At 46.6% G+C, this 20000-nt stretch overlaps 1 protein-coding gene across 2 annotated transcripts in view; it reads left to right on the top strand.

The window, feature by feature from the left end:
* The window catches only part of LOC143033937 (uncharacterized), a 242008-nt gene that overhangs the window by 173917 nt on the left and 48091 nt on the right, over positions 1-20000 (top strand). The window lies entirely within an intron of this gene.

Here is a 20000-nt window from a genome sequence, read left to right as displayed (position 1 = left end):
AATAAAACCGCCCGGCGACAGCCAGAGGGCGAAGAAAAGTACCAACAGGTATGGGAGGGGATGACGTGCTGCCAAACCATATGATTCCACTGGGAGATGTGGGTCTCGGTCGTCAAAGGCACTGTCCTGCCATTGAGTCGTTACTCTCGGTGTAATAAAATCTCCTAGCGTCGTTAACCGGAATAAAATATGTGAAGTTGGGCATCATGGTGAAGGGATTGGAGTGGGTGGATAAGGAGGAGAGGGATACTATGGTGATGTTCCCTTAATGATTGAATAAGGGGAGAGGGATACTATGGTGATGTTCCTTAAATGATTGAATAAGGGGGAGAGGGACACTATTGTGATGTTCCCTAAATGATTGAATGAAATCGTATGGCATTGGCCTAAATAAATCTTTGAAGAGCCGAATACTTAAGCCACGGTTTGAGGTCTCCCCGAGACCATAGGCCGTAACAAGCTGCTCTGGCCCGTATTTCCTCATAGCATAAAGTTCAATATCTTTATAATATACCTTTTCGGGTTCTGAAGTTTCGTTCAAGATCACGACCGAAAGTCGGGTTTGGTTTCTGAAAACTTAGCTAGCTTGCCTTGGTGTCCGAGGTGACCAGAGGCTCCAAGAGCAGTTGTGGATCTTCAGTCTGTGGGCTGCGACCTCGTTTCGGGTCGTAGCAAAGGTACGTGATTGGCTCATTCGCGACCCCAGTTCGAATCGTTGCTAAGTGATTGGGTCGTTAGGTTTTGAAAGTTTTGTTAATTATCCCCGGTACTGTTGTTTCGTGGACATGAAATTAATAAACGTCATGTCTTTGGTAATAAAATGAAACTAGTTATGATTATTTTCGTTATGTCACAGATTCATAATCTAAGATTCTAAATATAGTTATCAGATATGTTGAACCCTGTTATAGACTGAGAGAAGCAAGTAAATGCCTTCGGGGAATTATAAATTGTCACGAGAAGTTGGCTTTTGAAAATGGATGGGAAGAGACTATATGAAGGGGTGATTGTGCCGACGGCACTGTATGGGTCAGACACGTGTAATTTAAGAGGGGCAGAGAGGAAAAGTTTAAATGTGTTTGATATGAAATGTCTGAGAAGTACGGTAGGGGTTCCAACTGCATATGTCTGACAGGTGTTTGAGTTGATGAATCAAACCTCGGCCGCGATTTAATCAATTCCTTCAGTCCAACAGCTAGCGTATCTATTTGCCTTTTTAAAGTGATTTTCTCACTTCACAAGGCCAAAAGAAAGGGCAAGATGGAAAAGTATTTAATTTACATAATATAAAACTATAAAATTTTACCTTACCCTAGAATATATATAGAGTGAGAAACGAGGAGGCGAGGAAAAGCACTGCGGTGGAAAAGGAGTTGGCAGATAAGGATGATGAAAGAGTATTGGGATGGTTTGGCCACATGGGAAGAGTGAGTGAAGAAAGATCAGTAAAAGAGGTGTGGAAGGCAGAGGTGGATGTAGGGAACTTGAGGGGATGACCGAAGATGAGGTTGATGGATGGGGTGAAAGGGGCGTTGAGCATGGAAGGGAGAAGGCATGATAAAGTGGATGATTGAAGAATGGCTGTGTATAGATGATACTATGATACAAAAAAGGAAGGGAATGAGGGTAGAGAGTGGTTATGTATGAATGATATTTTGACGCAGCCCGAAGGGACTTCTCCCCGTTTTCTCTTTTTCTGCATGAGGGGACGGAGAGGGGGGGAGGGGTCACCGATTAGGTGGCCTTGGCATGGGTGTGCTGTGTCTTGCTGCATTGCTTCTGATCCATGGCAGTGGGCGGGATACAGGGATGATCCATCATCCAGGAGGAGCTAAGATGAGAGGGAAGAAAGGGTGGCGGATTGGATTGAAATTGATTGGAGTGGGTGCTTGCCTTTTGACCTGGCTACTTCTCTTGTAAGGAGATGAAAAGCCCTTGGTATATAAATAGATATATCTTGATGACAAATGAAAGTACGATTTTGTGTAAAACTGATGCAGTTTCGTAATCTAGAAAATTATATATGATCTAGAAATGGATATGGGTCACCTTGATAGATAAAGGACATGATTTGGGGTTACTGCTGCTGCTGTTGAAAAAAGGTGTATAAAACGTTGCCCCAGAAAGGACCTTTGTTGCCATAGTGAGATTACGTCTATCTCCTTTATCTGATAAACAACGGATTCATGATACAGTATAGTCAGAGTGTGGGCGTTTGTGTATCTAATTACCAAATTGTAATGTACAGGAAAGGAGCTACACCCGTGCATGTATTTACCTTGTTGTATTTACCTAGTTGTATTCTACGGGAAGGGGAGCTATGCTCGTGGTGACCCGTCTTTGTATCTCGCAACATCTAGTTTGTTCTTAAGTTCATGTATGGTGTTTGTTTCGTCCAATTTGTCCCGGACATCCACCACTCTGTGTGGAAAGCTGGTTTTTTTTTCAGATCTCTTCTATAAGTTTTTTTTTTTCTATTCATGTTCCCGTGTTTTTCCTCTATCCCAATTTAATAAATGTTCTCTGTCAAGGACTTCTATGCCTTTCATAATTATATAAAAGGCCAACAGATCACCCCTTTCTATTCTTTGTTCAAAGTTTGGTAGTTCCAGTTTAGACAATCTTTGCTCATATGTCAGTTTTGAAAGTGTTGGCGCCATCTTTGTCGTTGCTTTTTCGATTCTTTCTATTTTCCTTATATTCTTTTTTGTACTGGGTGTCAATAGTGTCGCTGCGTACTCCAATCTTGGTCTTATCAGTGTGACTAGTACTTTCTTTGCCATTTCCTCACCCAAGTAATTAATTAAAAGCCACCTTTATTGGTCTTAACAAATTGTGGGTTTCTCCGACTAATTTGTTTATCTCCTTGTCTGGGGACATGTCTTTGCACCGATTTTATATTCTCCTGATATTCTTTTTTTTACTTTTTTTCCAAATTCAATTATACTACATTTCTTAATGTTGAAGTCTACTTCCCACTTCTGACTCCATTCCCAGACCTTGTTCAGATCCCTCTATAGCGATTCACAATATTTTTCCGTAATTACTTGCTTTGGTAGTTTCACGTCATCTGCAAAGAAGTTCATGTAACATTCTACACCTTCATCCATGCCATATATATATATATAGCAAACATGATCGGGGCCAGTACTGAACCCTGTGGGACTCCCCTTATCATTTCCTCCAAAGTAGAATTTTTATCCATGTGCACCACTCATTTTTCTTCCATGCAAAAACTCTTCCATCCATTTCAATAATTTTCCTTGTATACCTCCTGTTTCGAGTTTTCTTGATCATTTTTTTTGTGTGGTACTTTATCAAATGCGTTTTTTAAGTCCAGGAAAGAACAGTCTGCCCATCCGTCCCTTTCTTGCATTATATCTATTAATCTTTATAAACAAATCAAATTTGTGGCACACGACCTTCCCTGTCTAAATCCGAATTGTCTCTGATTTAGTATATTGTTCTCCAGATGTTTAGCCCATCTACTTTTGATAACTTTCTCACAAATTTTGGATATTGTACTTGTAAGGGAGACCTGTCTATAGTTTGTTGAGTCTTCCTTGTTTCCTCCTTTACATAGTGGTACGATATTGGCATTTTTCCAGTCTTCCGGTACCTTTCCTTCTTATATATTTTGTCCAGTAGTTCATTTATACATTCTTTTAGTATCCAGTTTGCAATTCTGTCCGGGCCGTGTGATTTTCTGAGATCAAGGTTCATTATTTGTGTGCGTGTGTGCGTGTGTGTGTGTGTGTGTGTGTACGTGTGTACGCGCTGACACTCGGGCATGCACCCCGTAGAGGGGGGGAGAAGCGCATTTGCACATCGCCTGAGAAGTCTGAATTTTCTTAGCGAAATAACAACAGTAGTTTTAAATTTATCGTGCTCAAACACCTGTCAGACATGTACAGTTCCAATTTCTTAACCATTACTATAAAAAAAAATGCTACCATCGCATGTTCTATTTTCCGAGTGATGGAAATTGTTTTCTGACAAAAGAGAAAACAGATCGGTTAGACCTGACACCTTGAGCCCAATTTCTTAGTCTCCCGATTTTTTAGTCGCTCAGCTGCTTAGCAGTGCGCGATCGGTCACGCTTGCGCAAGAGAACTGGAACCGCTGAGTCCCTTTAACTGAATAATATTACTTAGCGACACCGAAATAAATACAAAACACGAAACCCTTCTTGGGCAGGTGTAGATAGGGGAAGGGAAGGGGAAAGTTCCTGCTGCCCAGAACTTTACTCAAAGTACCAGAAGTTTCCCCAAGGTGGAGATGGACCTGCATCCCCGGTACATACGTATGTAATGGTACATCAGCAGCGCATCACCCAGTACTGGGCCCGTGGAGCACTACCGGGCCGGTCCTCTTTAAGCTGTTTGCTGTTTTTTACCGCTCTTTGTCTTGTGGGGGGTTGGGGGCTATGGGGGGTTTTTGGTTGATGGAGGTGTTGACGGAAGAGTGCCGGGTGGCAATAAGAAAGGTGGCAAATGGAGGTAGCGAGAGAGGGAGGGAGAGAGGACAGGACAACTGTGAGGTGGCGGAAGAAGGGATGGAGGGGAACGGGGTAAGTAGGCAAGTGGGGGAATTGAAGGAGAGTAGTGGATCGAGGTGGAGGGGTGGAAGAGTGTGAGAAGGTGACGGAGGTTCTTGGTGCCATGCGCGTGTGCACACACGTACACTCACGCACGCGCACGCTCGTGCATTCCCTTTAAACATACGAGACTTTCACTGCCGTTCACGAGGACGAACGCTCCTGCCTCCTCTCTATAAAAAGTGTGAATAATTGAACGCGACTTTGCACGTTCGAACGTGAACACCACAATTTGATTTCTGTCTACGGGTGTGCGAATATTCGTGTGCACGTGTTTGAGTTGAAACTGTGTATGTGTGTGTGGTGTGTGTGTGTACGCGTGTGTTCATTTGTGAAATGTATTTTTTCCATTTTGACTCGCAAAGGGCTGGTGTATTTTTGTGCTCGCGCGCGCGCGCGTGTGTGTATTTACCTAGTTGTATTTTGCGGGAAGGGGAGCTACGCTCGTGGTGTCCCGCCTTTGTATCTCGCAGTGTCTAGTTTGCTAGTATTGTGTGTGTGTGTGTGTGTGTGTGTGTGTGTGTGTGTGTGTGTGTGTGTGTGTGTGTATGTGTGTGTGTGTTTGTTTCTAGGATTTAAAAAGAATAGGAGTGTCATTACCTCTGCATAACAACTTGACACCGTGGACTTAATTTGCGGTTGACGAGACTGACCTTCAGAACGGGACACCAGGAGGTTGGATGTGGCACCTGGCAGTCATCTTTTTAGTCGCCCGATTGTTTAATCACCCAATTATTAAGTTGTTAGAGCGCGAACAGTCTTAGTCGGAACGAAATTGATCTTTTGTATTGGTGTCCTCAGGGGGATCAACGTGTTGATTAGTTTGGGGGTCGAAACTGGTGGAGAAGTGTCTTGGCGCCGGTAAGGCGTGGCACCAAATAAGCTGCGGAAATAGAGAAACAAACGTCGTGGTGCCAAAAAAAGATAGGCTTGTGGTACTTTAAAGATCGTGTCACAACAAAATTCGTGGCACCAGAAATTGGCGGTGCTGAAGATATCATGGCGCCAAAAAAAGGTCATGACACTAGAAAGGTCGTGGCACTGTGAAGGTCTTGGCATTGCAAAGATCGTGACGCCAAAAACTTGGGACAGGAAAACAAACAAATAGAAATAAATAGATGGTAAGTAAATAAATAAATAAATGATTCCATAGAGAAATCAATCAGTGTGACGCCAGCCAGGTCACACATGTCTTTAGTTCAGTCACAACGCAGCTGTGAGGTCGTAATGATATTAATAATAATAATGATGATGATGATATACGGTTTATTGGGTATAGGCAGCATTACCGCTGAAAATAGGTCGTGTGTGTGTTTGTGTGTGTGTGTGTGTGTGTGTGTGTGTGTGTGTGTGTGTGCACTCGCGTGATTGTGCATGCTTTTCCATATATGATCCATAACCTTGAATTTGAAGGAGTGAAAATTATAGTTTTCTCAGTTTGGCCCTGTCACCGGAAGTTTAGTTTCCATGGCGGCGAAAAGGAAGGAAGGCACATCCAGGACGGGCGGGCACTTCGACCCCCCAAATGGACAGAAGACACCCCCCCCCTTTCCAGAGCCGAATAAGAATTGCCAATGATTCCCTTTGAAGAACTCAGCGTAACTCTGGTCCGCAGGGGTGTCACTAACGCCCCTTAAATGCCAACCGCATAATAGACATGCAGTTGATAACCTGATACGGGGTTGGAAGACTCAGTGTTGTTGATACCAAAGAGAAAGATTTGATCGAACCTTTCTGGGAGCTCCCGGGTGCCGAAGGACCTTCCATAGAGCCCCGGTTCTGCAATGGCCTATTTGTAGAACACCTCCTAATGTTCTGGAATGGTTTCCTTGAGTAAACACACACACACACACACACACACACACACACACACACACACACACACACACACACACACACACACACACACACACACACACACACACACACACACACACTACCTTTTCCAATGTTGAAAAATAAATGTCTATTTGAACAGATATTCTGAAATGGTCTAGTTGAGCAGCCCGGAGAGAAATCTAGAAACACTGTTGCCAGGAAACTACTCCAGCGAAGATTATTATTATTATTATTTTTTTTTTTTTGGGGGGGAGGGGGAGGTTTGCTCGAGTCTAATCGTTGTCGCCATGGCCTTCTTGCGTCTGCTTGTTCCGCCGGCAGCCGCCGCCCTTAGCCGATGGCGCGACTTGATTGGGCCCTTTCCTAGGCCTCCTCCTCCTCCTCCCCCTCCTCTTCCCCCCCACACCGCACCCCCCACCTCACTCCCAACCCAGACCTTCCCAAATCGCCATGTGTTTTAAGACCCTTCTTCCTTCCCTACTCCCCCCCATACCCACTGCCATCCCCCCCACTATCACCACCGCCATTACTACAACCTTCACCACCACCAGAACAACAGCAATCACCACCAGCACCACTAGGAACAGCAAGGCCGAGGCAATAGTCACAAAAACTTTAGAACCCGTGGGTGGCAAGGGCGACTCCAGATTCCAGATTCCAGACTCCAGACGACGAATCCGGCAATCGAAACAGATCGATAAAGGGCACCGGCGAGACAGAGAGGCAGACAGAGACAGAGGGACAGACAGAAAAGGACAAAGAGAGAGAGAGAGAGAGAGAGAGAGAGAGAGAGAGAGAGAGAGAGAGAGAGTTTCGTTAGTGATAACTTATGCTTCTATCTTTTAAGGGTGAGTAGAAGGAATTAGGGGGAGAGCAGATTTGTTGTTGTCATGTGTGTGTGTGTGTTTGTGTGTATTTGTGTTTGTGTGTATTTGTGTTTGTGTGTGTGTGTGTATGTGTGTGTGTGTGTATGTGTATGAGTGTGTGCGTGAAGGATAGTCTCCAGTCAAAAAATGCTGTGTGACTACGGTAAGAAGGGATATCACTAAAGTGCCTAAAACATTAACTGCACAATAATTATGGTGATCAATTCCCCATACAGGAGAGAGGGAGAGAGGGAGGGAGGGGGGTGGCCTCACCACCCCTCCCTCGTCTAACCCATCCACCCACCCAAGCTTCGAAGGGGGGGGGTTGTGGAGTGGGGGGTCGGGGAATGGGGGAGTGGTGCCAGATGCCGATCGACGGAATTGTCAGCGATGTTAGAAGCGTCTCCTCTGTGACTCCACCCCCGTGGATAGAAGTGCTGGCGAAGGGAATAGGGAGTCCGGGGACTCTGGGTGGCACCCTGTTGCTGGATAGAATCGCCAGAACAAAATCTTTAAATGTGCCATGGAGGTCTCAGGGAGTGGCTGGCTTGGTGTCCGTACCAAGTGTGCTTCATAGGCTTTGGTGTCTACAGCCTCGAGGCTAACAGAGCAGCCTCGAAGGACACTCCTCCTACATCACTACATCCCTACACCAGTGTGGTGTATAATGCACCGTTGTCATCAGATTATTTGTGAAAAAATAGAGTCGATGTCGCGTTGTTGTTGTATAGGACAGTTTCGTTTCCGATCTATGAGATGGAATCTACGCCAAAGGGTCCCGATCACACCGAAATCACTTCAATCCTAGGGTCCTTCCGCTGCTCAGCAGTTCACTGCTCCGCCGAACCTCTTGCCTCCCGAGTGAAGGAGGCCGGAAGGGACGTGGAGGGAAGGAGGAAAGTGGAGGAGGGAGGGAGGGAGGTGGAGGTGCGTGGATCGTGAAAAGATTATTATGGTGTAAGGCGACGAAGGGCGTGACAGTGCGAGCGTGGAATGAGAATTTTATGCACTATTTGTTTATTTTTGTTTGTTTAATTTTATTTCTACTTGTTTAATATCAAGAAAGAGAGGTTGAATTGGTGTTATTTCAAGGGAATGGGTTGGCCGTAGGAACTGTGGTATGACCTTACCAGTTCTTGGACATGTATACATGATAGCGAGGATATTCACGTATATGAATTTTATATACATACATACATATATACATACATACATGTATACATACAGAAAAAAATGTTCACATTTGCATCTCGTGCTTTTCCCCCATGTTGGCGATTGTATCAGCTGCTTTGATTCACTCCTCTCCCTCCCTCCCTCCCTCCCTCTTTCCTTCCCCCACACGTCCCTCGTGTCTTTCCCCCCTCCCCCCGTCTCCCTCCTTTCTCCACAATACTTCCTCTGTTTCTATTATTATCACACTTTCCTTGCAAGTTGTAATTCTCTCTCTTCCCTCCCTCCTTCCCTCCATCTCTCTCTCCCGTTGTGTGCGTGTGTGTGTGTGTGTGTGTGTGTGTGTGTGTGTGTGTGTGTGTGTGTGTGCGCGCGTGTGGTAGTCTATATATCAGTTCATGTATCTCGTTCTATTTGTATAACTCTCTGCCTTTTGTCTTCCTCTATGCAATCCATTATTATTTGAAGCCTGTGTCTCCCATTTTCCTATAGTACTGAGACTCTCTCTATCTCTCTATCTCTCTATCTCTCTCTTTCTCCCTCCCTCCCTCCCTCTCCCCATCCTATCGTGAGCCTCAGTAGTTTCTCCCAAGTTTCGTTCCTCCCTCGCCACCACGACCTCCTCCAACATCTCTACCCCACCACCTCCTCCTCCACCACACTCCTCTCCCGCCTACTTCCCTCCCACCCCCTTCCTCCCTCACCGCCACCCTCACTCTCCAACCCCCTATCTCCCTCTCTCCTCCCCTCATATCTCCTCCCCTCCCGCCGTCCCCACACCCTCATCGTCCGGGCGAACTCCCCTCCTCTGATCAATATAATGTTGTAGGGTAATCCAGGGTGAAACCCAGCATGGGTCTAGACCTCCCCTTACCCCCCCTCCCATTCCTCCCCCCTTCCGTTCTTCCTATTCTCTACTCCCCCTTAAACCTCCCTTTTCTCCCCCATCCTTTTACCTCCCATTCCTCCCAACCCCCCCCTTCCTCCTCCCACTAACCCTTTCCCATCCCATTTCTCCCACTCCCCCTCCCATTTCTACCACTCCCTTTCCCCCATTCTCTGCTCGCAACCTCCCCCCTCCCCCTCCTGCCACCCTCCTCCCCCGTGGGAGACACGCGTCCGGCCGGCTGCCCGAATCCCCCAGGGGAGCTCTTTCCAGTCCGTAAGTTGTTAGTTGACAGGCGAGAGAGGAAAGGGGGGTGGGGGGTGTAGCTGACCTGACCCGACCCGAATAGAACCGACGGGACAACTTTCAGATGCCTTTCCCGGGCCGACGTGTACGTTCTTGGGCGTCACACTGTGTGTGTGTGTGTGTGTGTGTGTGTGTGTGTGTGTGTGTGTGTGTGTGTGTGTTTGTCTACATCCATGTGCTCTACATTATGTAGTTGGATATTGTGTGTGTATGTGTAAGTTTGTGTGGCATGTGTGAGCGTCATCTTGTACCAGTATGCGTACATTGTGTGTGTGTGTGTGTGTGTGTGTGTGTGTGTGTGTGTGTGTGCGTGTGTGTGTGTGTGTGTGCGTGTGTGTGTGCGTGCGTGCGTACACTCAACGATGTACCCTCGGAGCGTGACCCTAAGGTTCTCTCCATAACTGAATGAAATCGCCCTTCGTTGGTCATAATTTTTGTTACAAATGTGTAGTATTTGTGACAAAGCACCATGAATGGGTTAAATCGAGGATTAATTAATCGAGATAGATTAATTCATTAATTTGACTTTGTGTAACCTTAAAGTATCTGTGGGACGAATAAAATCAACTGGCGTCAGCCAGAATAAAGTTACGAATCCTATTATGGGTCAAACGCAGATGAATCAAGCAGCCTCTCAACATCCAAAGTGTCATCCGGTCGTGAAGTTCCGTGTCCGGTTTCCCACTCCCTGTGTTGTCGTCACGGAAGATTTCACTTTTTTTTTTTTTTATTCTATATTTTTCATCGCTGCTGCACCTATTGGCTGATCATTATAGGAGACATTTCTTTGTCACCCGCAGAACCTTTCGTGTCCTCGTGTTTGGCATTTCGACTTTGTGTGTTCCCTCAAGAAGTCGACACTTACGGTTCGAGGTTTCATCCACACTTCTTGTTTCGTTGACATGTGCGTGGCACGCAAGACGAACTGGCCGGTGCCACGCTGCCGCCTGTCTGTCTGTGTCTGTCTGTCTGTCTGTCTGTCTGTCTGTCTGTCTTTGCCCTCTGTAGATGAAGACTTGAAGCAGAGAGTTGCTGAATGATATTACAACATCAAGGCAGTTGTGGTCGTTGGTGCTTGCGCGCGGTGGAGTGATGCTGTGTCGTTGTGATGGAAATGATGGTTGTGTTGTTGGGAGGCTGGCGCCGGACAGTCGATGTGCTGTCTGTGCCGGGCAGGGAGGTTTTTCTTGTGCCAGCCAGGGAGTTTCACAGTACTGGTAATATATTCCATCTTGGGTTCATTCATTAGTATTTCTTTTATGTTGTCAGTAGTAATACGACAGGAATAATGGTGACGTATATGTCGAACACGAAGTGATGTCATCGTCGTCTGCGACAGACAACTATAAGATAATATATATCGTGTGTGTGTGTGTGTAATGATCAAGTAGTTTTGCTGTTTATTGTGTAGGTGGTGATGATAGGAACACGTTGACGGTGTTGTGGGGTAGCAAGTTGGAGCAGAACTGACGATACTGCTTCTCGTGTTGGTAGTAGTAGTAGTAGTAGTAGTAGGGGAAGTAGTAGTAGTAGCATTGGTAGTGGTGGAAATAGTGGTGATGGTAGGGGGTATGTGTTCCTACAGATGTGTCGGACCTCGGCTCGGCTGTGGTCGGGTAAAGTCTCAACCCCAGCAGGGGATACCAGCCGGCAGGAGGTCGGCCAGAGTTAAAGGTGGAGTTTGGAGGGAGGAGGAAGAGGAGGAGGAGGAGGAAGGGAAGAGAATAAAGGGAGGAGAGGGGAGGTAGAGGCACACTGCAAAGGATGACAAAAGGAAATCAGGCCGACAGGTGACCTTTCGGTCCATAACGAGGTCGGGTTCAGAGTAATGAACAACAGGAACATTGAGGTAAAAAACAGTGAGTCTACATACAAATGGAGGAGGAGATGAGGGTACAGGAGAGCGAGGCGGCGGGGAAGTTAATGAGGGAAATGTAAATTGGAATCGTATAGAAAAAAAGGAGGAAGACGAAAGAGAGAAACGAGAACATAAGTACATAAAAATGAAGGAGACTGCAGGAGACCATAAGGCCTAAACTAGGCAGATCCATGTCCTTTACCCACCTGTCATCCCTATCCATCCAGTTATCTCTCCCTTCTCTGACAATGCTGTGGCACCAAGTGGCACTTAACGAATGAAGGTCAGGTCCAGGCTTGCTTGGGTCGCAATGGGCCGGACCTCCGTTCACATCGGGGACCGTCCAGACACCTGCTCGGTAAAATCGCTTGACAGGTGCTGCTGCATCTGTACATTGATGCATAGTTATGGAGGGACTCGGAGGAACAGAAAGAGAAAAGGGAAGGGAAGGTGGACTCCCGCTGGGTGGGTGGGTCCCGCTTTTGGTCCCAACTCTGTGTGTGTGTGTGTGTGTGTGTGTGTGTGTGTGTGTGTGTGTGTGTGTGTGTGTGTATGTGTGTGCGTGTGTGTGTGTGTGTGTATGTGTGTGTGTGTGTGTGTGTGTGTGAGAGAGTGTGTGTGTGTGTGTGATTCACCATGGTCTTGGGTCATGTGTTGGACTTGTGATCGACAGCTATTATCCTCCCGGAAGAGAGCTCAGAGCTCATATATGACCGATCTATGGGTAATGCCGTGACCTTACACGCGCACACACTCACTCCCCGCCCACGAGAATTGGAGTAACGACTCGCAGCGCAGCGATACTGAATTTATTTCAGCCCTGGGTGGGATTCGAACCCGGACCGCCGTATTGGCAGCCAGGAACTCTACCACTGCGCCACGAGACGCAGTGTGTGTGTGTGTTTGTGTGTACGCGCGCGCATGCGCAAGATTCACGTTCTCGTACACGCACGTAAGGGGAGGGGGGAGGGACAAAGTAACACAGATTAATGGTCGTGTAAACGCCTGTGTACACAGGACACAGGTACAAATATTATATGTACTTATGTACCTTAACATCACACCGTCGTTTGCCTGTTTACAAATCTTGTCTAAAGTTGTTTGTTTTTCTCTTTTTTTCAGGTGAGTTGTGGGGAAGGAAGGAGTGGAGGAGAGGCGAGGCTGCTGAAGGGCCCGTGCTGAATTTGTGAGTAGTTCGAGATGGTTAAGTTAACTGCGTCGAAAGAATTGGATCAAAGTTTGAGCACCCTCTCCCCCCCCCCCACACACACACTCACACTCACCCTCCCACAAGATAAGGAACTCGCAGAGGGAGTCGATCTGAATCCACATCACTGCTATGGGAAGACTCGGGTTGAGGGAGTTGTATTGTACCACCCTCCCCCTCCCCTGACTCCCCTTCCTTCCCTCCCCCATAAGCTAAAGACAAAGGTGTTGTGAATTGTTGTTAATCTCCCTTCCCCGAATCCCCCCCTCCTCCCCCCACCTCCCTGAGGTCTCAGGTGTTGTGAGCTGCGTCGGACATCGATCCTTGCGCTTGCGATGGATGAAGTCTTGAATTTGTAACGAATTGTACACAACGCTCCTCACCCACGCACACACGTGCGCAACACACACACGCGCGTGCACCTGGGTACATGGCTTGCCATTGTAGTGGATAGCGTCGCAGGCTACCACGTTGTAGGTCCGATAGCGAGCTCCACTACAGACCTGTAAAGTATCACAGTATTGCTCCCCGGTAAAAGGAAATGTTTGTGTGTGTTACGTCACAGCTTTAACCGATCGGTTTATATACGAGGTCTGAAACTCATTCGGAAGGGTAGTGAATGTCGATTACGAGTCTAGCACGTGATCACTACGTATACATTCACCCTTGCATACACACGAGTGTATGCTTGTGCACAATTCTACTGTAACACATACAGTAAGGATGCCATGTTTGTGTGTACTGCTTACGTTTAGTCGCATTTTGTCTACTGTGCGCGTCTTTCCCGATGTCTTCCTCTCCATGCAGAGTCACGCTTCTGAAGTCCATAGGTCCTCCTCGAGTACTCGAGTACCCGCAGGAGTTTGTACTCGAGGGTCCCCGTTATTTCCAGAACGAGTGCCTATGTTAATTATGATAACCGGTGTCGATCAAGCTGAGGCAGAGGTGGTATTCAATTTCTGCCTGGGGAGTCCATCACATAGATATAGCCAGCGCTTCTGTCCCAGAGGACTGGTGAGAGGCGGAACGGAGAAACAGCAGAAGCAAAAAGTATTTAAGTTCTATTTCATTATATATATATATATATATATATATATATATATATATATAATGTATATATAGAAATAGAGTTGACAAATTTGAGTAAATTTGGAGTAGGGAAAATCAGAATGACGGATGGGGTACTTTATTCCATTAGTTTTCGGCTGTATGCCTTCCTCAGAGTTTCCCTACGCCAAATTTACTAATAAATATATATATATATATATATATATATATATATATATATATATATATATATATATATAATATATATATACACGAATCTCCCATCATTAAAGAATGATGTGTGACTCAGGTCCGTGGGGGCGTCACTAAAGGAGGCCCTGGAGACTGCTGCTACGTGCTTGCGGCCTAGCCTCGGTGCCTACTGCCAAGGAGGGGCGTGAGCGGGTGCTCTGCTACCGCGAAGAAATTCCTCCGCCAAGGGCGCTGCTCGCTCGCACGGTCATTGTCACGCTGCTCCTCTTTTGTTTTGTAGCAGCGCGTGCGCGCCCCCGGATCAGCCCTAACCTCGACAGAGCCGCATGTTACCAGGAATGGATATTTGCGACCCTGTGGTAAGTCGGCCACCTCCTGTGTATATGTTAGCACATATGAATGGAAGAGACTACAAGAAACCATAAGGCCTACACAAGGCAATGCTACGTCCCTTACCATCTTTCATCCCTATCCATAGCTATTTCAGCTTCTCTTGAAACAACCAATTGTTTCATCGCTCACTAACTATATGGTTACTAGGTCTATTCCAGTCGTTAACCATTCTGTTGGTAAACCAGTTGCCCATTTCCTTCTTAAAGCTAAATTTGTGCAGAGGTGCCGTTCTGACTGTGTATATACACGCACTGTTCTGTTCTTAAAAAAGAATAAATAGATAAATAAATAAAAAATCTAGGAACAGTAGTGAGCACCTGCAGGCATTTGCCCCAAGGGATGGGGCGTCGAAAAGAATCATCTAGCCAAAGGCCTTCACAACCTATCAACACGATCGCCTCCTAGAATCTCAGCCCCGGTGGGCCGGCACTTGGTTTCCGGACCGGGTCCAGGATATCTATTGAATTTCGCGATTTGTCCTCCATTTTTTTTACTTAATGCCGACAACCGGCGACAATTCCCTCCCTTGCGCATTTTCCTCCTACTCCTCCTTCTCTTCCATCTCTTCCTCCTCCTTTTCCTGCTCCTCTTCCTCCCTCCTCCTCCTCCTCCTTCCTCCTCCTCCTCCTCCTCCTCCTCCTCCTTCCTCTTCCTTCTCCTCTTCCCCCTCCTCCGCCTCCGCCTCCTCCTTCCTCTTCCTTCCTCTTCCTTCTTCTCCTCCTCCTTCCTCCTCCTTCTTCTCCTTCTCCTTCTACTTGTTAGGGACATAGAAACAGGCCCACACTAATACAATAGGGAAAGTTGCCCAATGTTCCTGTCTGGACAGACCTGTGGGAGGGTCGAGGGACCGTTGTTGGCTGCTGAGGGCCGCGAGCTTCGATTTAGTGAAACTTATTGAAAAGTTATTATCAATCAGAAAATGGAATGAAGATCACTATTAAAAAGATTATCACCTCAAACAGTTTCAGGTTTGTTCGCGCGGGAACCGATGTAGTATATATTATAAAAGATAAGGATATGACCTCTCAAGAGAGAATGTATGTGAAAGAGAGAGAGGAGAGGAGGAGAGGGTGGGAGTTGAAGGACATCGAGGAGGAGGAGGAGGAGGAAGAGGAAGAGGCTGATCCTTGGCCCATCTTCATGAATTAATCGTGTTGGGCGGAGGGCGAAGAGGAGGAGGAGGAGGAGGAATGGGAAACGCAAGGATGTCGAAAGAGGGGAGGGTTGGGTGTAGCGGGAAATGATAATGCTATAAACCTATAAATCCAGCCACCTCTTTTGATCCTGGTCCTGATAACCTCCTGATTATTATCATTATTTATTTATCTATTGTTGCTTTTGTTTCTATTTTTATCCCTTTGACTGCCGAAGATTTTCTTTAGCTGAATAAGATCACGTGACGGGAGCGTAAACCAGACTTTTTAAAGTTGCCTTCGGCAGTGGAAGAACTAACATTTCCGTTCCTCCTCTTCCACCTGTGTCCCTCCCTTCCCTCCCTTCCCTCCCTTCCCTTCCTATATTTCCCTTCACCCAGTGTCGCCGTTGCTCTTGACCCTCCCTCTCGAGAATACCCCCTCCCCGCTCCTCCAGTGTCGTCAAGGGCGTCGTGGCTGGTTGTCTCGTCTTGTCGACCGGGACTTCGTCTTCGCCTCGAGTCCTCTGAGGCCGACGGCAGTGGCCTCAGAAGGAGAGGCTCTTGAGCAGGTACACGGAGGAGATGTCTTCCAAGGACACTTCAGAGTGCGGGGGGATGGGGGGTTACAGAAGAAAATAGGGACCATATGAATAAGACCTCGTTCACCCCTCCCCTTTAGGGCACCCGGGATAACAATTTCCCCCCAACAAGAAGCCATGTAAAGAATATAACCCACCGTCCTATATTTCAGTCATGTATGGTTATCCGGGGTTTTCCATACTTCTAACGTAATCTAACATAACGTAACCTAATCAAACCAATTAAATACTTTCCTCCTCAGAATCCCCCATATGGACCTCCCCCCCCCCACACACACACATACTTTCCCAGTAGTCCCCGGTAAAGGACGGGGGAAGGGAGTGAAGGCTCTTCATAATTATGATCCGAAAAAGAAAAGATTATCCCTCAGTGGTTCCCGGGAACACGAGGGTCATATCTCTCTCTCTCTCTCTCTCTCTCTCTCTCTCTCTCTCTCTCTCTCTCTCTCTCTCTCTCTCTCTCTCTCTCTCTCTCTCTCTCTCTCTCTCTCTCTCTCTCTCTCTCTCTCTCTCTCTCTCTCTCTCTCCTCTCTCTCTCTCTCCTCTCTCTCTCTCTCTCTCTCTCTCTCTCTCTCTCTCTCTCTCTCTCTCTCTCTCTCTCTCTCTCTCTCTCTCTCTCTCTCTCTCTCTCTCTCTCTCTCTCTCTCTCTCTCTCTCTCTCTCTCTCTCTCTCTCTCTCTCTCTCTCTCTCTCTCTCTCTCTCTCTCTCTCTCTCTCTCTCTCTCTCTCTGCCTGTTTGTCTGTATGTCTGTCTCTGTTTCTGTTTGTATGTCTTTCTGTCTGTCTGTTTATCTCTCTCTCTATCTATCTATCTACCTCTCTCTCTATCTATCTATCTACCTCTCTCTCTATCTGTCTTTCTCTCTCGTTCTCGTTCTCTCCTTTGATCTGGTGCCGAAGAGTCCCTCATCTTGAACGCGACCGACCACCTCAGCGGGGCTAGCGCAGTGACCTAGCTTGACCCAGACTCCGGCCAGGCTAGCCGGCTTGCAGGCGACCCGCCATATCGCTGCTGTGTGTGTGTGTGTGTGTGTGTGTGTGTGTGTGTGTGTGTGTGTGTGTGTGTGTGTGTGTGTGTGTGTGTGTGTGTGTGTGTGTGTGTGTGTGTGTGTGTGTGTGTGTGTGTGTGTCTGTGTGTGTGTGTCTGTGTGTGTGCGTGTGTGTGTGTGTCTGTGTGTGTGTGTGTGTGTGTGTGTGTCTGTGTCTGTGTCTGTGTGTGTGTCTGTCTCTGTCTCTCTCTCCCTCCCTCCCTCCCTCCCTCCCTCCCTCCCTCTCCCCCTCTGTCCCCTCTTTCGCTCTCCCCCCTCTCTCTCTCTCTCTCTCTCTCTCTCTCTCTCTCTCTCTCTCTCTCTCTCTCTCTCTCTCTCTCTCTCTCTCTCTCTCTCTCTCTCTCTCTCTCTCTCTCTCTCTCTCTCTCTCTCTCTCCTCTCCCCCCTCTCTCCTCTCCCCTCTCTCTCCTCTCCCCTCTCTCTCTCTCTCTTCTCTCCCCTCTCTCCTCTCCCCTCTCTCTCTCTCCTCTCCCCTCTCTCTCTCTCTCTCTCTTTCTCTCCACTCTTTCTCTCTCTCACTCTCTCCTCTCCCCTCTCTCTCTCCTCTTTCTCTCCCTCTCTCTCCTTTTCTCTTTCTCTCTCTCTCTCTCTCTCTCTCTCTCTCTCTCTCTCTCTCTCTCTCTCTCTCTCTCTCTCTCTCTCTCTCTATCTCTCTCTCTGCCCTCTCTCCTTTCGTATTAGAGGAACTAGATACGAAACTTTCACTTTTCTTCCCCGCTCAGGTGATGTGATAAAAGCGAGAAAGGGGAAAGGGTAATGCATTCGTGTCTGTGCAAAGGTACAGAAACATAAATATTCATCTGTGTCTGTCTTGTTTTTTTTTTCACTTTAGTTGAGACAACATAATTCTAGGTACGACGAGTATATGTCGAAAGAGGAAGAGAGAGAGAGAGAAAGAGAGAGGGGGGGGAGAAAAGGAGGTTGTGGTCATAAGGTGGAGGGGAAGGAGCGTATGCTTAGTTGAGCCGAAGTGTTCATTGAACCAGCTGCACAAGAATGTCGTTAGTGGTGCTTAGCAGAGGAGTCGAGGCTGTCGCCAGAGTGCCAACTCGTTTTGAAGTTGACACAGAAGTAATGATCTTGAGAACGTGGTAGTGGAGGCAAGGCAGGCAAGGTCATCATATCAAGACAGCAGGGTAGGACTAGTATTAGTTGATTTAGATCGGACAATTTTAGGTTTAAACGGAAATAGGCAAGAACTAGTTTACCAATAAAGTGGTTAACGAATGGAACAGACTTAGTAATAATGTTGTGAGAGCAGAAACTATCGGTTATTTAAAGAGTTGAAAGAGAAGGTTAGGTAACTATATGGTAAGGGACATGGAACTGGCTAGTGTAGGCATTTGTCTCTTGAAGTCTCTTCCATTCATATATTCTTCAATGAACAAAGAAGAAGAGAAGACTAGAAGAGCAGTCAATCGAAACCCCATTTTTGTCCCAGGTCTTCTGCGCCCCCCTCCCCCCCCCCGGCCACCCTCGTAGCTGAATAAAATCGTTTGGCAGAACAAAGTTTGCCAAGAACGCCATCGGACCCTGATGGAAGATGTGACGCTTTGTTCTCTAATTCTCGTCTCCTTGGGACATCTCAGTGGGCGACGAAATGGTGTTCATTCTAAAGGGCTGAAAGGGAAGTTGTTTGTCCCTCGTGAGTGTTTTAGTCGGTGACGACCAGCGCTTCTGTCCTAAGGGAAGAATGTGGCGCTGAAAGTAGGGGCCTTGAAGGTCATATAAAGGAGATATTTAAGGAGGAAGGCAGGACAAATAAGGGACAGTAGAAATTTATTATTATTATTATTATCATTATTATTATTATTATTATTATTATTATTGCAAATATATAATATATATATATATATATATTAAATATATATATATATATATTTTTTTTTTTTTTTTTTTTTTTGCTTGTAACCACGAGGAAATAAAGATCGGAATACTGAACGTTTTCGTCTATTAAGACATTTTCAAAGTACATAGTGTCACAACAAAGAATAACTTGTACTTTGAAAATGTCTTAATAGACGAAAACGTTCAGTATTCCGATCTTTATTTCCTCGTGGTTACAAGCAAAAATCTTTATTCACGTGTTTTTTGTGATAACAGTTGCATATATATAAATATATATATATATATATTTATATATATATATATATATATATATATATATATATATATATATACATACGAATCTTCAATCACGAAAAAGTTCTACGTGATTCTGGTCCGTAGGGGTGTCACTGAGTTCTAAAATATTGGTTACATAAAATCTATGCAGGCATTACCTCTGTACAGGGTCCTGATGAGGAAGAAGGGGGTGAGGCAGCTCCAGCTGGATTCGTTCGCCCAGGCTTCAGCTACAGACGGAGGAAGTTTAAGCGAGGAGAGCCCGGCGGAGCGGAGACTGCCTGCTGCGGGAAATTGATTTATGAATCCATTAGTCAATTAAAGTATCATCCGGTGTAGAGACGACTGTAGCGACTAGCCAGCCAGCCAGCCAGCCACCACCTGCATGCCCCCCTTCCCCCCCACCCCCCGGCGGGACCACTGAGTTTTAAGGCCCTCTACCAAGGCCTCCGCATCTCCTCGCAGGTTACAGATGGCGTCATAAGTTCCTCGACACGGATTCACGTTGGGGACGATCGCTTCTCGGTGAGGGCGAAGGCAGATCGGGGTCCTGTCTAAAAATGGCCGAGAGCCCCCTTGGGTCGTCTTTCTTTCGTCCGCGAGACAAAAGTCAGCTGTTTTCCGAGTTGCCAAGAAGAGCAACACACGAAGCGTTCGAGAACGAACTTGTTTTCCCAGCTTTGCCCGTACTACCGCCGGCGGAGAGTTTGG

The sequence above is a fragment of the Oratosquilla oratoria genome, chromosome 16 (assembly GCF_046742065.1).
Source record: "Oratosquilla oratoria isolate Oo_2021 chromosome 16, ASM4674206v1, whole genome shotgun sequence".
Classification (NCBI taxonomy): Eukaryota; Metazoa; Arthropoda; class Malacostraca; order Stomatopoda; family Squillidae; genus Oratosquilla; species Oratosquilla oratoria.
This window is presented reverse-complemented; position numbering and strand designations above follow the sequence as displayed.